Here is a 13,768-nt window from a genome sequence, read left to right on the forward strand (position 1 = left end):
CAATGTGTGGTCCCCACTCAGGGAATAGAGGACCAGTGGTGTCACTTGAAGGTTCTATGGTTGGTGGCAGGTAGAAAAAAGCAGTGACCCAAGTAACCTGGTACATTCTTGGCTGCTATGTTTTGTTTTGTTATTTATTTTCTATTTTTTCAGTAGTGTCTTTATGTGAACTGTGCAGAGCTAAGCAAGTTACCCAACTCCTCTGAGCATCTCTTTTCTCATTTGCATTGTGGGGCGATAATAGGCATTCTTCAGGGATGGCAAGGGAGAGGGGACAACCCAGGAAAAAGCCAGCTGGTTGCCAAATAGCCTCTAATTTTATAAAATTACAATGTCTCACCTGTTCTTTGGCTCCAGGGTACATAGAAACTGGACTTGGTTAATTCACGTAGGAATGACCAGGTTTCTAATAATCTTCTAATATTTTTTTTAAAAATTTTATAATTTTATAATAATTTAATTGACACAAGTTATGTTCATGTTAAATGGTATCCATATGGCACTTGACACTTATGATTAGGAGTATCCCTTTATAACAGAATCTTTATTTTTTTCCTCTGGGGAATCTGCTTTTCAAATTCAAGATATCCCAGAGATTACATTTATAATTACATTCTTGTATTTTGTGAATATGGAATTAAAAGAACAAAGAGGATTCCCTCCAGGTTATAGTAAGTCTTACTAAGTTCCTTCTCCCCCCACAGAAAACATCCCTGGCAGTGACAGACATACCCATGAACAGCAGCGGATGTTCGCTGCAACATCTTGCTTTTCTGCTTACATTGTTTTTAATGGTTTTCCCTCTGTTGTCATATTCTTTCTTTATATATGTTCAAAGGCTTGATTTTGAGTTGGTTGTTGCTTCTCACAGAATCACAGGAAAGAATTTTCATCTTTCCTTTAGATGTTGATTTAAAAGAGTGTGAGTTTCCCTCATTTCCAGCTGAGCCCTGGCTGGCCTATCAGTTGTGATGAGAGATTTCAGCAAAGTTTATAGTGAAGAGACACATATGAGCTCTGTCGCAAAAGCAAGTGCAAGGTTAATTTGACTGCAGAATACCCCACTCTGGTCAGTTCAGTAGCATTTAAGGAGGACTTACCTAGAGCCAAGCACTGACTTGGGTGCTAATAAAGAGGTAACTGATTCATGATTCTTACTCAAGGCGAACACAGAATCTAAAACATGCCATAAACCCATGACTCATGGTAACCTGGGTCTTTACAACATGTGAAGTATCACAATTGTGCCTTCCTAATGTTTAACAGAACTTCTTGTTTACCTGATCAAATAACTACCTTCATCTGAACCTCACCCACAACCAGGATCCTTGCAGGTAAAGCTCAGGTTTTGTTTGACTATTCAATCTCCATGTGCTCAGGGAAGGAGCCTGTTCTTAGGACCAGAGGGTTAATATCTATGTGAACCATGGATTTCCTTCTTTTTCTTGTTAATGATTGGTTTAGACATTTGCATCACTAATATTGGGGGGTCCATTTGGCTAAGCCGTCATGCCCAGATATTTGGTCAAATGTGTCTGGATGTTGCTGTGAAGATGTGTTTCTTTAGATGAGAATAACTTTTAGATTGGTAGATTTTGAGTAAAGAAAATTGCCCTGAATAATGTAGGTGGGCCTTCAACCAAGTAATTGAAGCCCTTAAGAGAAAAAGACTGAGGTCCTCAGAGAATGAGAGAATTATGACTCCCAAAGCTCTTGGTCTCTACATGCAACATCAACTCTTCCCTGCAGGATTTGGATCTGTAAGTCTCCAAACTCATGTGAGCCAATCCTCCCTTCTTCCGTCTCTTCCCCTACTCATACTGTTGGTTCTGTTTCTCTGCAGAACTGACTAATATAGACATGAACATGTGACAGGCAGCTCCATCTGTGACATAGTGTGAGAAAAAGTCTGTTGGATAAACTAGGGCTCAAAAGCCACACTAAAGATGGAAGGGTGGAAAGATGGAAGCAACCCACATTGTTGGTTTTATCTTCTTTTTGTTTTTTATGAGACAAGGTCTTTCTGTGTTACCAAGGCTAGTCTTGAACTCCTGGGCTCAAGCGATCCTCCTGCCTGAGCCTGCCAAGTTTCTGGGACTATAGGGGGTGCCACTGTGCCTGGCTAAGAACCCATATCTTTTATGGTTCATTTGAGAGATGAATTAACAATGGGACTGATTTTTGTTCAGTGAGAATAACAAACTTTTTATTGTTCAGGCCACACCATTTCAGGCTTTCTGTTGCTTACAGCCCAAAGCATTCTTCCAGATTCAAGTATCTCAGTACAAAGCTAAGGAAGGAAGGAAGTTGGAACTGGATCTTGATAATGTTCAGGATTGCTCAAAGTGGACACAGAGGAGAAGGTGAGGAATATCAGACTGCACAGTCAAAGAGGAGTGAAAATACATGTTGACTCTGGGGAGCTTGGACACTTCCAAATGCTAAAAGAAAAACAGGACCAACAAGAGAGGATCATGAGCGAGGAGCCAGCAAGGGTTGGTAGGAGGCAGGTTAAGAGACTCTTTGTGTTCAGTGTTTAGGAGTTTAGACATCTTTCTTCTGAAAATAAGGGATTCCTGAGCTCTGCAGAGAGACAAAAGAGATGTATGTTCTAATGCTAGCTGTTGTCACAGTGATGGGGATATACGGTATTCCAAAAAGGATAACAGGCAGAAACATTAATAAGGTGGATTTTTGTTTGATTTTGCTTTGTTTTGTTTTGTTTTGTTGGTCTAGGTAAGGGATGACACACTTCTAAATTAACACTATAAAAGCAAAGAATATTGAGTTGATCGTGTTTTTGAAGAATTAGCACAATACTTTGTTTACTAGCATTTCAAGTATATCTATAAAATAATGAAGTATGGATATCTATATGGATATATACATACACATATTTTTATATATATACACACATATTATATATGTATATACATACATATATATATATATAACATGTATATAGCACATTTATAATTTAGCATAAACACACATTTAACACATTTCAGGAAAATTTGTGCCAAATATTGTCTCTTCACATTATATTTATCCATGACAGTAGGAACATTGGGTGTTGGTCTTAAAAGAGATGCTATGCTAAGAACTGAGATTGAAAAAAAAAAAAGATGACATCTAACTTCTTGGAGCTTACAGACCAGGGGGCCCATCAGTTGCTAAACACCAAGCAGCCCCTTATCACCCCCATAATAATAAGTGTGATAATAAGTGTGCTTTGTGTGGCAATGTTTGAAAGGGAAGTTTCCATCCTCCTTTTCAGACAGGAACAACAGAATTGTGGGCTTGCTTCCCTTTTATAACATTGGATCCTAAAACCCTTGGGGTGTGTATTTTTGTCAGTGTCATGAAGTTCAGAGCAGAAGGGAGCCTCACTTAGATTCTTCCACCTCTAAAGCACCACACCCAGGCCACTGAACCCGATCTCATCAGCTCATTTATCCAGCAAGCTCTCCCTGAGCACCTGCTTTCAGAATGGCCATACTAGATCCTGAGTCCCAGTGGAGATTTTACTATGGTCTCCAAGAGCTGAGAACTGTGAGAAGAAGCTGAGAAATGTCTAGTATCTTACAGTGTTTCCAAGGCTGTCGTGGAGAGAGTTTGGAGCTACCAAGTCTGAGATGGCAAGGAGGGCATCCAGATGAGGTAATGCCCTGAGGGCTAGTCAGATTCTGCTGGAGAGAAAAAGGCAAAGTGGTGTTTCAGAAAGAGAAGCAAGATGGACAAAGGCCTGGAAGCAGGTGACACACTAAGCCAGGAGAGCTCAGGGAACAAGGCCTAGGACAGCAGCAAGGGTCTGATCACAGAGTGCTATACCAGCTGGGAGTCTGGATTGTATTCTAAAGGCACTGCGAAGCCAAGGGAGGTACTGAAACTACCGCAGAATGCAGACAATCCAAGAGGGTGATGTGGACTAAGATAGGAGCAGTGAGGACTCCAAGGAGGGTCCAGACTTTGGTGACAGGGACCTCATCTTCTACCTACCTCCCTCTCCAGAATATAGTCAAGCAACAGAGGCTCAATGTTTGCTAAATTTATTTGGGTCCACACAGACAGGAATCTTTGACCCTTAAAAGAAAAAGAAACAACAGTCTGATTCAGGAGATAGCTGCTCCTCGTCCTGGAAGTGCTATTTATTATTATTATTATTATTATTATTACTATTATTATTATTACTATTATTATTATTATTCACAGCAAGTAGTACAAACTGCAGTCCAAAGGGAGAGCACTGGACTTTTGAGGTCCAATAGAAATAGTCTGGAGATTAGGAAGGGCCTCCCTTAGGAAGCCAAAGGAATCTACCACTGAAGATTAGGAGAAACTTTACCAGTATGATAATAAGTGTGCTTAGGGAATTATTCCAGGAAGGAAAAAAAATGGGCCTGAGTAATGGCGTGGAGGCAAGCATGGGTATTATACATATAAGAAAGGGACAGAGGTCACTGTGGCCTGAGTGTCAAGTGACAGAGGCAAGTTGGTTTGAGATTGGAAGTGGTGAGAAGCCAGCCCCCGGAAGGTCTTGTGGACCACACTCAGTGTTTAGAGAGAGATTCTGAAAAGAACAGGAGGATGGTAAACAGTTCCAAGCAATTAGTATTCCACAGAAATCTAGAAACAACAAAAGCTCATGAAACTGAGTTTCTGGGCCATCTGAATGATTAATAGAGGAAGTCTTAGCTGCTGCTTATCAGTTCTGGAACCAAGAGGCTGCGTTGGCTCACCACCCCATCCTCTGACGCTTTCTCTAAAATTCACTAGAAATGATTCACACAGGCCCACAAACTCTCCCAACATGCTATTTCCCACCCCTTCCTTATTAGATACTTTTAAAATCTCAAGACGACGAGAAGATGAAGGTAATTATACCCTACCACCTGTGGTTGAACACTGATGTCTAATTAACTGTGTTTTTCAAAATGGCCAGTTTTCTTTGTTTAAAAAAAGTCTCATGCTTGACATCAGTAATGAATATACGAGCTCTTTTTATCCCAAAACTCCTAAGAAGTTAAAAAAAAAAAACTCAAGGAAGGAAAGCAAGCTGGAATATGGGGAGTCCTCACTAATCCAGGTTGGCCTCCCTGGGGTCATGCACCACACCCCCCTCATTCCTCCATGTGTTAAATGGTATCTAGTTTTCTATTGCTGCTTAGCAATTATCACTTGCTTAGCAGCTTCAAATGACGCACATTTATTGTCTCACAGTTTCCTTGGTTCAGGAGTCTGGGCAGGGTTTAGCTGGATTCTCTGCTCAGAGATTCACAAGGCTGTAGAAGGTGTCAGTCTGACTGCTTGCTCATCTGAAGCCAAGCTCATGTAGGTCCTTGGCCAAATTCATTTCCTTCCTGTTATAAGACTAAGGCCCTGGGCTCCTTGGCTGTGTGAAAGGCCACAAAAGACTGCTAAAAATCTCATTCCAAATTGATCATGGGCAACATTTGAAGATGAAATAGACATTGTTCTGACATAACATCTTCAAATCTTGAGGTGGGGACTTGTGTTCTCTGGATGGGAATTGCTCTTCTTGACTTTGCTTGAAGATCTGCAGAAGAAGATCAAAGCTAGTCCCCTGTCTGTAACCACCCACCCCCAACCCTTCTTAGCCAATGTTTCTGGATTTATAATAAGGGTAGAGGATGACAGAGGGGGAGGAATTTTATACACAGCTCCCAGGGTTTAGTTTGGGCAACTTATTGGCAAGCAGGGACATAGTAGGTAGGTAGCATGGTAGGTAGGTGTGACAAGGTGGTAGAGTCTGCCTGTGGGCAGCAGCCATGTGGGACTCTACCACGTGCTTGGCCAGTTTGCGCTGCCAATGCATTGCCCCCCTATGTTCATCTCTCTGGCCCTCTATCATCTTCCTTGAGACTCTAGCTTCTGTCACCTCTCCCCTCTCAGCCCCTGTGCTTGTGTGGGTGCCTTTCGGGTTGCTGGTTCATGATCAGTGTTCACTCCTTGCTTCTCCCTTTCTCCATCTCTGACCAACAGGCTCCACCAACTCTGATGACAGGTGTCACTCAGGACATGGGCTTGCTTCCCTACGTGATCCCTAGGTGATCACCCCAACCTCCTATTCATCTCTTTTTGAAGGGAAGAGGATCCCACTGCCAGGAAGCTCATCTCCCCTCCAGCACCCTCTGCACACCCCTGTTAAGACATTATGTATAAAGTCATTATATTTGTTTCCTGTGGGTGTTGTGAAACATTGCCCCAAATTCACTGGCTAAATACTATACATACTTAGCTTCTGGTACTGAAGGTTGGATGCCTTAAAATCAAGGTGTCGACCAGTCTGTGTACCTCTGGCACTATGAGGGAATTTGTGACTACCTCTCCATTTCTAGAGTCTGTCTGCATCACTTGGCTTATGGTCCCTCCTCCCAGGACTCCAGCCTCTGCTTCCATTACCACATCTCCTTCTCTGACTCAGACCCTCCTTCCTTTCCCTTAAAAGAACCCTTGTGATTGCCTTCAGCCCATCTAGACAATCTAGAATGAGCATCTCAAGATCTTCAACCTAATCATCTACACAGTCTCTCTTTTGCCATAAAAGGTGACACATTCACATATTTTGAGGATCAGAGTGTGGACATCTGGGGAAAACCATTATTCTGTCACATTCCCTCCAAAGCTCACAGAAGCACAATAGCCTATTATATGAATGCATATATTGTTTATTAAAACACCTTCACTTACATTACCTCTTTGAACTCTAACTACATTTGCAATATTATTTTCCCTTTTCCAGCTAAGAAAGCAAATCAAGTCAGGTGAAATTATTGACTTAAGTTTCTGATGAAGGCTAGCAGAAAGCAAGTCTGGAAACCAGTCGTTTACTTCTGATCCTGTGTGCTTCCCGTCACAAATATGTTTAAATGTTATTTTCAGAAGACACTGCTTCTTAGATAGAATGAAGTTCTATTCTGCTTATCTTCTAGTAAAAAGCAAACTAAACAGACAGAAAGTAAGATGTTATGCTAGATTAACCTGCTCAAAGTTCTTCAACATACACCTTCTATCTAGACATGAACTAACATTTGGATCTAATTTACTACATTTTAGAAAGCCTTTCTAGTTGTCATCTTTTGAAGCAAAACTTTTGCTTTGGAAGAATTTCAGAATTACAGAAAAGTTGCAAAGATAATAAATGGAATTTTTGTATACCCTTTACCCTTAATGTTAACATCTTACACTAGCATGTACTGAACATTTGTCACAACTAAGAAGCCAACCTGAGTGCATTACCATTAAGTAAACTCCAGATTGCTTTTTTAGGCTCTTTTTTTTTTCTCCATGATCCAATTGGTCTCCTTTGGGCTCTGACAGCTTCTCAACCTTTACTTATTTAGGACTTAGTCTTCAGGTGTTCTGGTCAGCTATCTTGTAGAATGTCCCTCACATTTTTTTTTTATGCTTTTCTCATGGATAGACTGGGCTTTCCAGTTTGGGGGGAATATTCTAAGGAGGTAGCATGCCATATTCATTCCATTCCATCAAGGGGTCCATAATTTTCAGTGAGTGTTTTATCTCATCTGTGACACATGTTGAGAAAGACAGGAGAACATTCTTCTACCAACAGCAGGTGGGAATGCCAACAAAGCTAGGCGTTTGTCCATGGTGGTGAAACTCAAGACCAGTGGGCTAGACTAGAACCAAGTATATTTGCCTTGACAGCTGGAATTTCCCAAATGAGATTATACTTCAAATCGCATCCTAATGTCTCATTTTATGACAATTCTTTGCTACAAAGGCATATGTGAACTTTTCTTATTTGAGAGTACAGAATTTGGTTTTAATTTCTCTCCAGAATAATGCTTGATGTTTTCAAAAACCCTCTGGCATACCGTTCAGTCAAGAAACTAACTCTCTCTCTCTCTCTCTGTTAAAAGTGGTCAGTGGAAACAAAACTATGGCAGTTCTTGTTTTAACCTTACTGTTTTCTTGAGTGGGGAGTGGGTGGGTTATCAAACCAGCATTCTTTCCTCTGGACTTTGCTTTTATTATCAACCTTTTCCCTCCTTTCGACCATGGAAGTAACAAGAATTACTGGAATGTGCTCACTGGCTTTCTTTTCCACAAACCAAACAGGAAACCTTACACAAAGTCACTGGGCATCTCAGCATCTTGATTTCCTCACATATAAAATCAGGGTACTGAACTGCAAAGTTTTCAGCAATTCATTCCAGCTCCAATATGTTTACTTAGAGTTTGCTAATATGATAGAAGGTTGGTTTGGGGGAGAGACTAGCAACATTAAGAAATAGAATAACAGTTTGATCACAGATAATTTTGTTTTCAATATTGGTGTTTGGAAGTGGAGTCAATAATGTAAGTGTCTCTCTCTAGATTTCTGACGTCCTAAGAGACAGCAGGCAGAACTTGATGGGCATATTCTCAGTATAGGGGGGGTGATGATGTTACACTGACTCAGCCTCAATTACAAATACTTTCCATCATGTTTTTTCCAGAAATTAGATGGATACTGTTCAAAATTTACACTGAGCTTGATACGTGCCAGACATCTTGCTAGACACTGCGAATATAAATAACAATAAATGACAGTTTCTGATCTTAGGAGCTCACAGTTGGATTTAGAGTCAGACATGCAAATCAGGGTTTACAGTCTAGGCTGACAAGGGTTGGGAGGCAGATATGATGAGATCCCTTGGATGCACAAAACAGAAAGCAAATAACTCTCCCTTTGGATCAGACAAGGCTTCACAGATGAAGACTTCTCTTGAGACAGGACTTAAAAGATGTGAAGGCATCTGCCAGGTAATAAGATAGAAAAGAACATCGTCAGTGGATTAGACATGATGGAACCAAGCTACTTCTAAACAGCAGGTTGTGAACTTCTTGCAAGTAGTAAGCACTCCTATTTATCACTGCATTGATGACAGTCCCTGTTATTACCACTCTTTAGAGCTATAGAATGAAATGTGCACTAGACTCAAGAGATCATGTTTTGAGTCCCACTCCGTTGTATACCAACTCTGATATATGAAAATCACCTACCATCTCAGAACTTCTCATTTGTAAAATAAGGGCAATAAAACCGGTGTCTCAGACATTTTTCTAAAAATTAAATTATATACTAGACCTAATTGTGCTTTATAAACAATGAAGGTGTATGAAAGTATTACTATTTTTGTAATTACTGTAATTTTGTGTTAGGCTATTTAAGGTTACAAGGAAGAGAGATGCTCTTTTCACACTACTCTGGGTTTCTAAAACATCTGTCATCTAGGGAGGCACTATAAGCCTTTTAAATACATGTTAACTACATCACATTGAACCCAAAGATATAATTGCAGTGCAATTATATAAATAGACATGAATAAACCTGCATGTATACTTCAGCACGGGCAGGCTTGTTGGGGTAAGCTTGCAGCCATGCAACAGGGAGTACTCCTGTTGGATAAGCTTTTGCACCTATCCTCAGAGATCCACGGTGTTCCTGATGTCATACACTAATCCCTGGCCAATCAACCCAGGTAGCTTTAACTAATCAACCCCTTGGCAAGTACTTCTGGAACTTCAGGACCCTTTCACATCAGAGATACCAAGGGAGACCCCGTGGGAGCATTCTATGCTAGGTGAAAACAGCCAGGGGTGCATTACCTATAGAAAATTTAAAATAATAATAAAACCCACAGAAAGTTTGATCTACATTTTATTATTCCCATATGATGGAAATTCTAAAAATGCCACTGACAAAATACACCTCCCTCCAAAATTCTCTTGTTGGTCTGAGCTCTAAACTATAGCTGTAAATACTGTTCAGTTTTAATAAAATATGTGTACGATATTAAAATTAGCATGTTTTTGTTGCTTATTCTTTAGTAAGGACCGTGTTCTACACAGAAGTGAATTGGAAGAACCATCATTTATTCATTGAGCCCCCAACACGTAGAGACTCAATTACATATGTTTGTTCCAAAAGGATATTTCTAACAATCCAGTTTAGTGGACTCCACTATAAGGCAGTTTCCGTGTTCATGTCTGCAGACCTTCACATTCTTGAATCTAAACTGATGTTTCAAAATAAATAAATATAGCACCATGATTATAAACACAAAGAAGCAGAATTTGTATTACTTCAATGATGTTATTCAGTGAGACTCTTTGAAGTTGCTATCTGGACTTAAGATGCTGAAGCAAAATGTGAACTGCAAGATATGATATTATTGTTTGAGAAGTATAATTTTTAGCTCACGTGGAATATTCAATTGATTCTGAATCTCGTCTTTAACACTTAAATTTCTTTTTAAATTTTTTTTGTTCAAAATTAAGGAAAGAGCAATAAAAACTAATTATTTGAATTTGTTTGATTCTTGTGTAATGATTGCAAAAGGGAATGTTTTTAGAGAGAGGATATTATTAGCGGTCAGATATTTTAGGTGTGTTATTATATATGCGCTTAGGCTCAGTAACTTTTCATTCACTAAAAACCCATCTAAGAACTGGACAACCCCAAAACGTAGCTCATGGCTGCCTTCCGGCCATGAAACAAACACGTGTTTTCTCTAGATGAGGCAAAAGGGGTGAACATTCATGGTGTGGTCCCATAATCCCCTGGTCTCCCAGCTAGGGGAAAATCTTTCCTTCCCTCCTCCGCTCAAGTCTTGTGAAAGATGACAACCCTTGGTTACCTTCACAAAACTTTACTGAAAAGCAGTTTGGTGTTCTAATGGTAAGAGGTGCTCATTGCGCATTGTTGTGTGATAATGGAATTGTTTAGAGAATGCACAGCAGGGTGCTTGAACCTCAGGTTTTGTCAGGTGCAAGATAATCAAAGGCAGCAAACTATAACCCCCAAGCAAGCATCTTTTTATACCTGCAAAAACATGAGAGGGAAGTGTATGGAATTCCATTCACTGAATAGGAATCTAACATTCTCCAAAAGACAAACCACCTAACAATTTTTTTGTGCAGCGAGTATGCAGCATGAAATGCTCTTACTTTGGGAATTTGGCAGCTGAAGTAAGCCATCTTTCTTTCCCCAGCCTAGCCCGGGTTGCAGATGCATAGTTGGCTGGGTTGGGGAATTTATTCTCCCCACCAGCCCACTCTTTGCCTCCTCATGAGTAGTCCCAGGGTGACTGTGGTGAGTTTTGGATTCAGACTCTGAACTCCAATACCCTGCTAGCCATCATCTCTCCTCACTGAACAAAACTGGGTCTTCTATCCCTGCCCAGTGTAAAACCTCGGGTTCCTTTTCCATCTCTGTCTCTGATCACCAGTGATTCTCCCTTCAGACGCTCCTTTCCTTTCTGGAGGAGTACACATTTCTAGATGGATAGTTTCTAGATCTGAATGTTCTCTTGCAGACTGCTACACCTGCCCTTCCTCATCTTACTTCCTAAAAGAGCATGCTCCAGAGCCTCTTCCTCTGTCTTCAGAGCCCTTTTCATCACCTGCTTTATGTCAATTACAAAATCTCCAGCACCAGAGTCAGCCTCTTCCCAGTTACAACCTCATTTTCCAAACTTTTGGACAGCTCAACCTCCCCACCTGAGCATCTGAACTTCACAGGGTGTAGTCAATGTCCATAATAAAACCTATAATGCTTCCTTTGAGGCTGCCTGTCTTACTCCTGGAGATTTGAGGGGTTTTTCTTCCCCTATAATGATCTTTTTAACATTACCTCAATTGCCCAGAATCATGCCTTAAAGTGTCTTATATTTAGACCACACCTTTCTTGCATTCATTTTTCCTGGGAAAATATTCCCCTTTTCTGTGTGAGTAATCAGGAGAAAATGTGCCTTCATCTCATCGGTGTGAGACTATATCAGTAATGCATTACATTATTATAATACCTTTTATAATAGTGTATTGGTATCACAATGTATTTATACTCCTGATTTTTAGTCACTCCGATTGTATTATGGCAGCTTCTTTCTTGAAGGCATTCCTCTTGAAGTTCTCTAACTTTCTACTCGAATGCAGACTGAGTGCTTTCTAAGCTTGTTGCTCAGCTATCACACAGCCTCTTTGTTTTTGACCTTACTTGCTGGGTCATTTCTATTCTTTCTCTTATCTTGTAGTATCCTCTTGAATCCACTTTATAATTTTCTCAACTCCATATCTAAGTTTTGCTTTTCTTCTTAGAGACAGGGTGGATGGATGATCAATTCTTTGGGTCCTCAAGTGTTCAATAAGAGAGATCTTTCTTTTGCTCTCATACTTGAATGAGAGTTTGGAAAGAGAATTCTACAAAATTACTTGCCTTCAGATATTTCTAAGCATTACACTACTGATGCTCTCAAAGTGTCCTAGTCGAGGAATCTGATGCTTTTTTTAGGCAAATGTTACCTACCAACTCAAGCCGTTACAAAATTTTAGAACATTCACTCTCCTGGAGAATCAGAAATGTCACTGGGATATAATACACGTACACATACTTGTACTTTTTGTTATTATTATTTGTGTTTAGCATGCTCAAATGCAAGTTCCAACAGGAAAAAAAAAGTTTTGTTTTTTTCTTTTATTTTGTTCACTGATCTAAAAATGGTAAGAAAAATGCCTGTCAAAAAGCCGGAGCTCAATCATATTGATAAATGAATTAATACTCAAGTCATTTATTATCTTAGGGCATTTTTCTTCTGTTATTTCCTTTGTTATTTTATCCCCTCTGTTCCCATTCTGGATAGGATTTGGAACATATGGATCTCTCTTCTAAGCCTTTCCTTTTATTCCATCCACAAATTCCACATGGTTTTCTTGCTCAGATAATTTCCATTTCTTTCGCTTACTTCCACTGTACATCATTGACTTTTGCCAATGTTCATTGTTTTGCACAGGGCTAGTATTAACTTTTTTTAATTTGGCATATCATATTTTAGTTTGTAAAATCCGCCCTGGTTTTATGTTTGTCCTTTTTATGAGCAATTTCCATATTTTAGAGACAAATTATTTTCCTAAACCACTAGAAGGATACTAATTGTATTTTTTTAAATTTTCTTTTGTCTTTCTATGTTGTTCCTCTTTGATAATTTTGTTTCTTTTCTTTTGTGCTATTGACTTTCCTCAAATGTGCAATTTTCCTTGGCCATTTTTTTTCCTGTTTTAAGCATAAGACCCCATTGTTTGTCATTGGGAACTGGTGTGGTTTCCTCTGTAGTTAGGCCTAATTTATTACAGGCTTCTATCTTGAATAAAAGGATTAAAAATGAAGCATGCCAATAGAAGCCAGCTAGACGACTATAACAAGCAGGTGAGAAATAATAGTGGCTAGACCTGAAGAGGACGGAATGAAGATGGAGCTAAGTTGAGTGATGTCTGGATTTGTTTTGGAGGTAGTGTCCACAGGATATGTTGATGTCTTCAATGGTGTTATGATTTGAATGTGAGGTGTCCACCTAAAGCTCACGTGTGAGACAATGCAAGAAGGTTTAGAGAAGAAATGATTGGGTTACAAGAGACTTAACCCAATCAGTGGATTAATCGTCTGATAGGATTAATTGAATGGTAACTGAAGGCAGGTGGGGTGTGGCTGGAGGAGTTGGGGTATTTGGGGTGTGGCTTTGGGGTATATATTTGTATCTGGCAAATGGAGACCTGTCTCTCTGCTTCATGATCATTGTGTGAGCCGCTTCCCTTTGCCTCACTCTTCCTCCATGATGTTCAGCCCCACCTCTAGCCCTGAGGAATGGAGCCTACCGCTTGTGGATTGAGACTTACGAAACTGTGAGCCCTTAAAAAAAGTCTTCCTCTTCTACAGTTGTTAGGATGGGGTCTTCCAGTCACAGCA

The 13,768-nt window shown here is 40.0% G+C and overlaps 1 protein-coding gene across 1 annotated transcript in view; it reads left to right on the forward strand.

Moving 5' to 3' along the window:
• Ca10 (carbonic anhydrase 10) overlaps positions 1-13,768 on the forward strand; it is a 475,256-nt gene that overhangs the window by 76,983 nt on the left and 384,505 nt on the right. The gene's annotated exons all lie outside the window — the stretch shown is intronic.

This window comes from Marmota marmota, unplaced genomic scaffold (assembly GCF_001458135.2).
Source record: "Marmota marmota marmota unplaced genomic scaffold, marMar, whole genome shotgun sequence".
Lineage (NCBI taxonomy): Eukaryota > Metazoa > Chordata > Mammalia > Rodentia > Sciuridae > Marmota > Marmota marmota.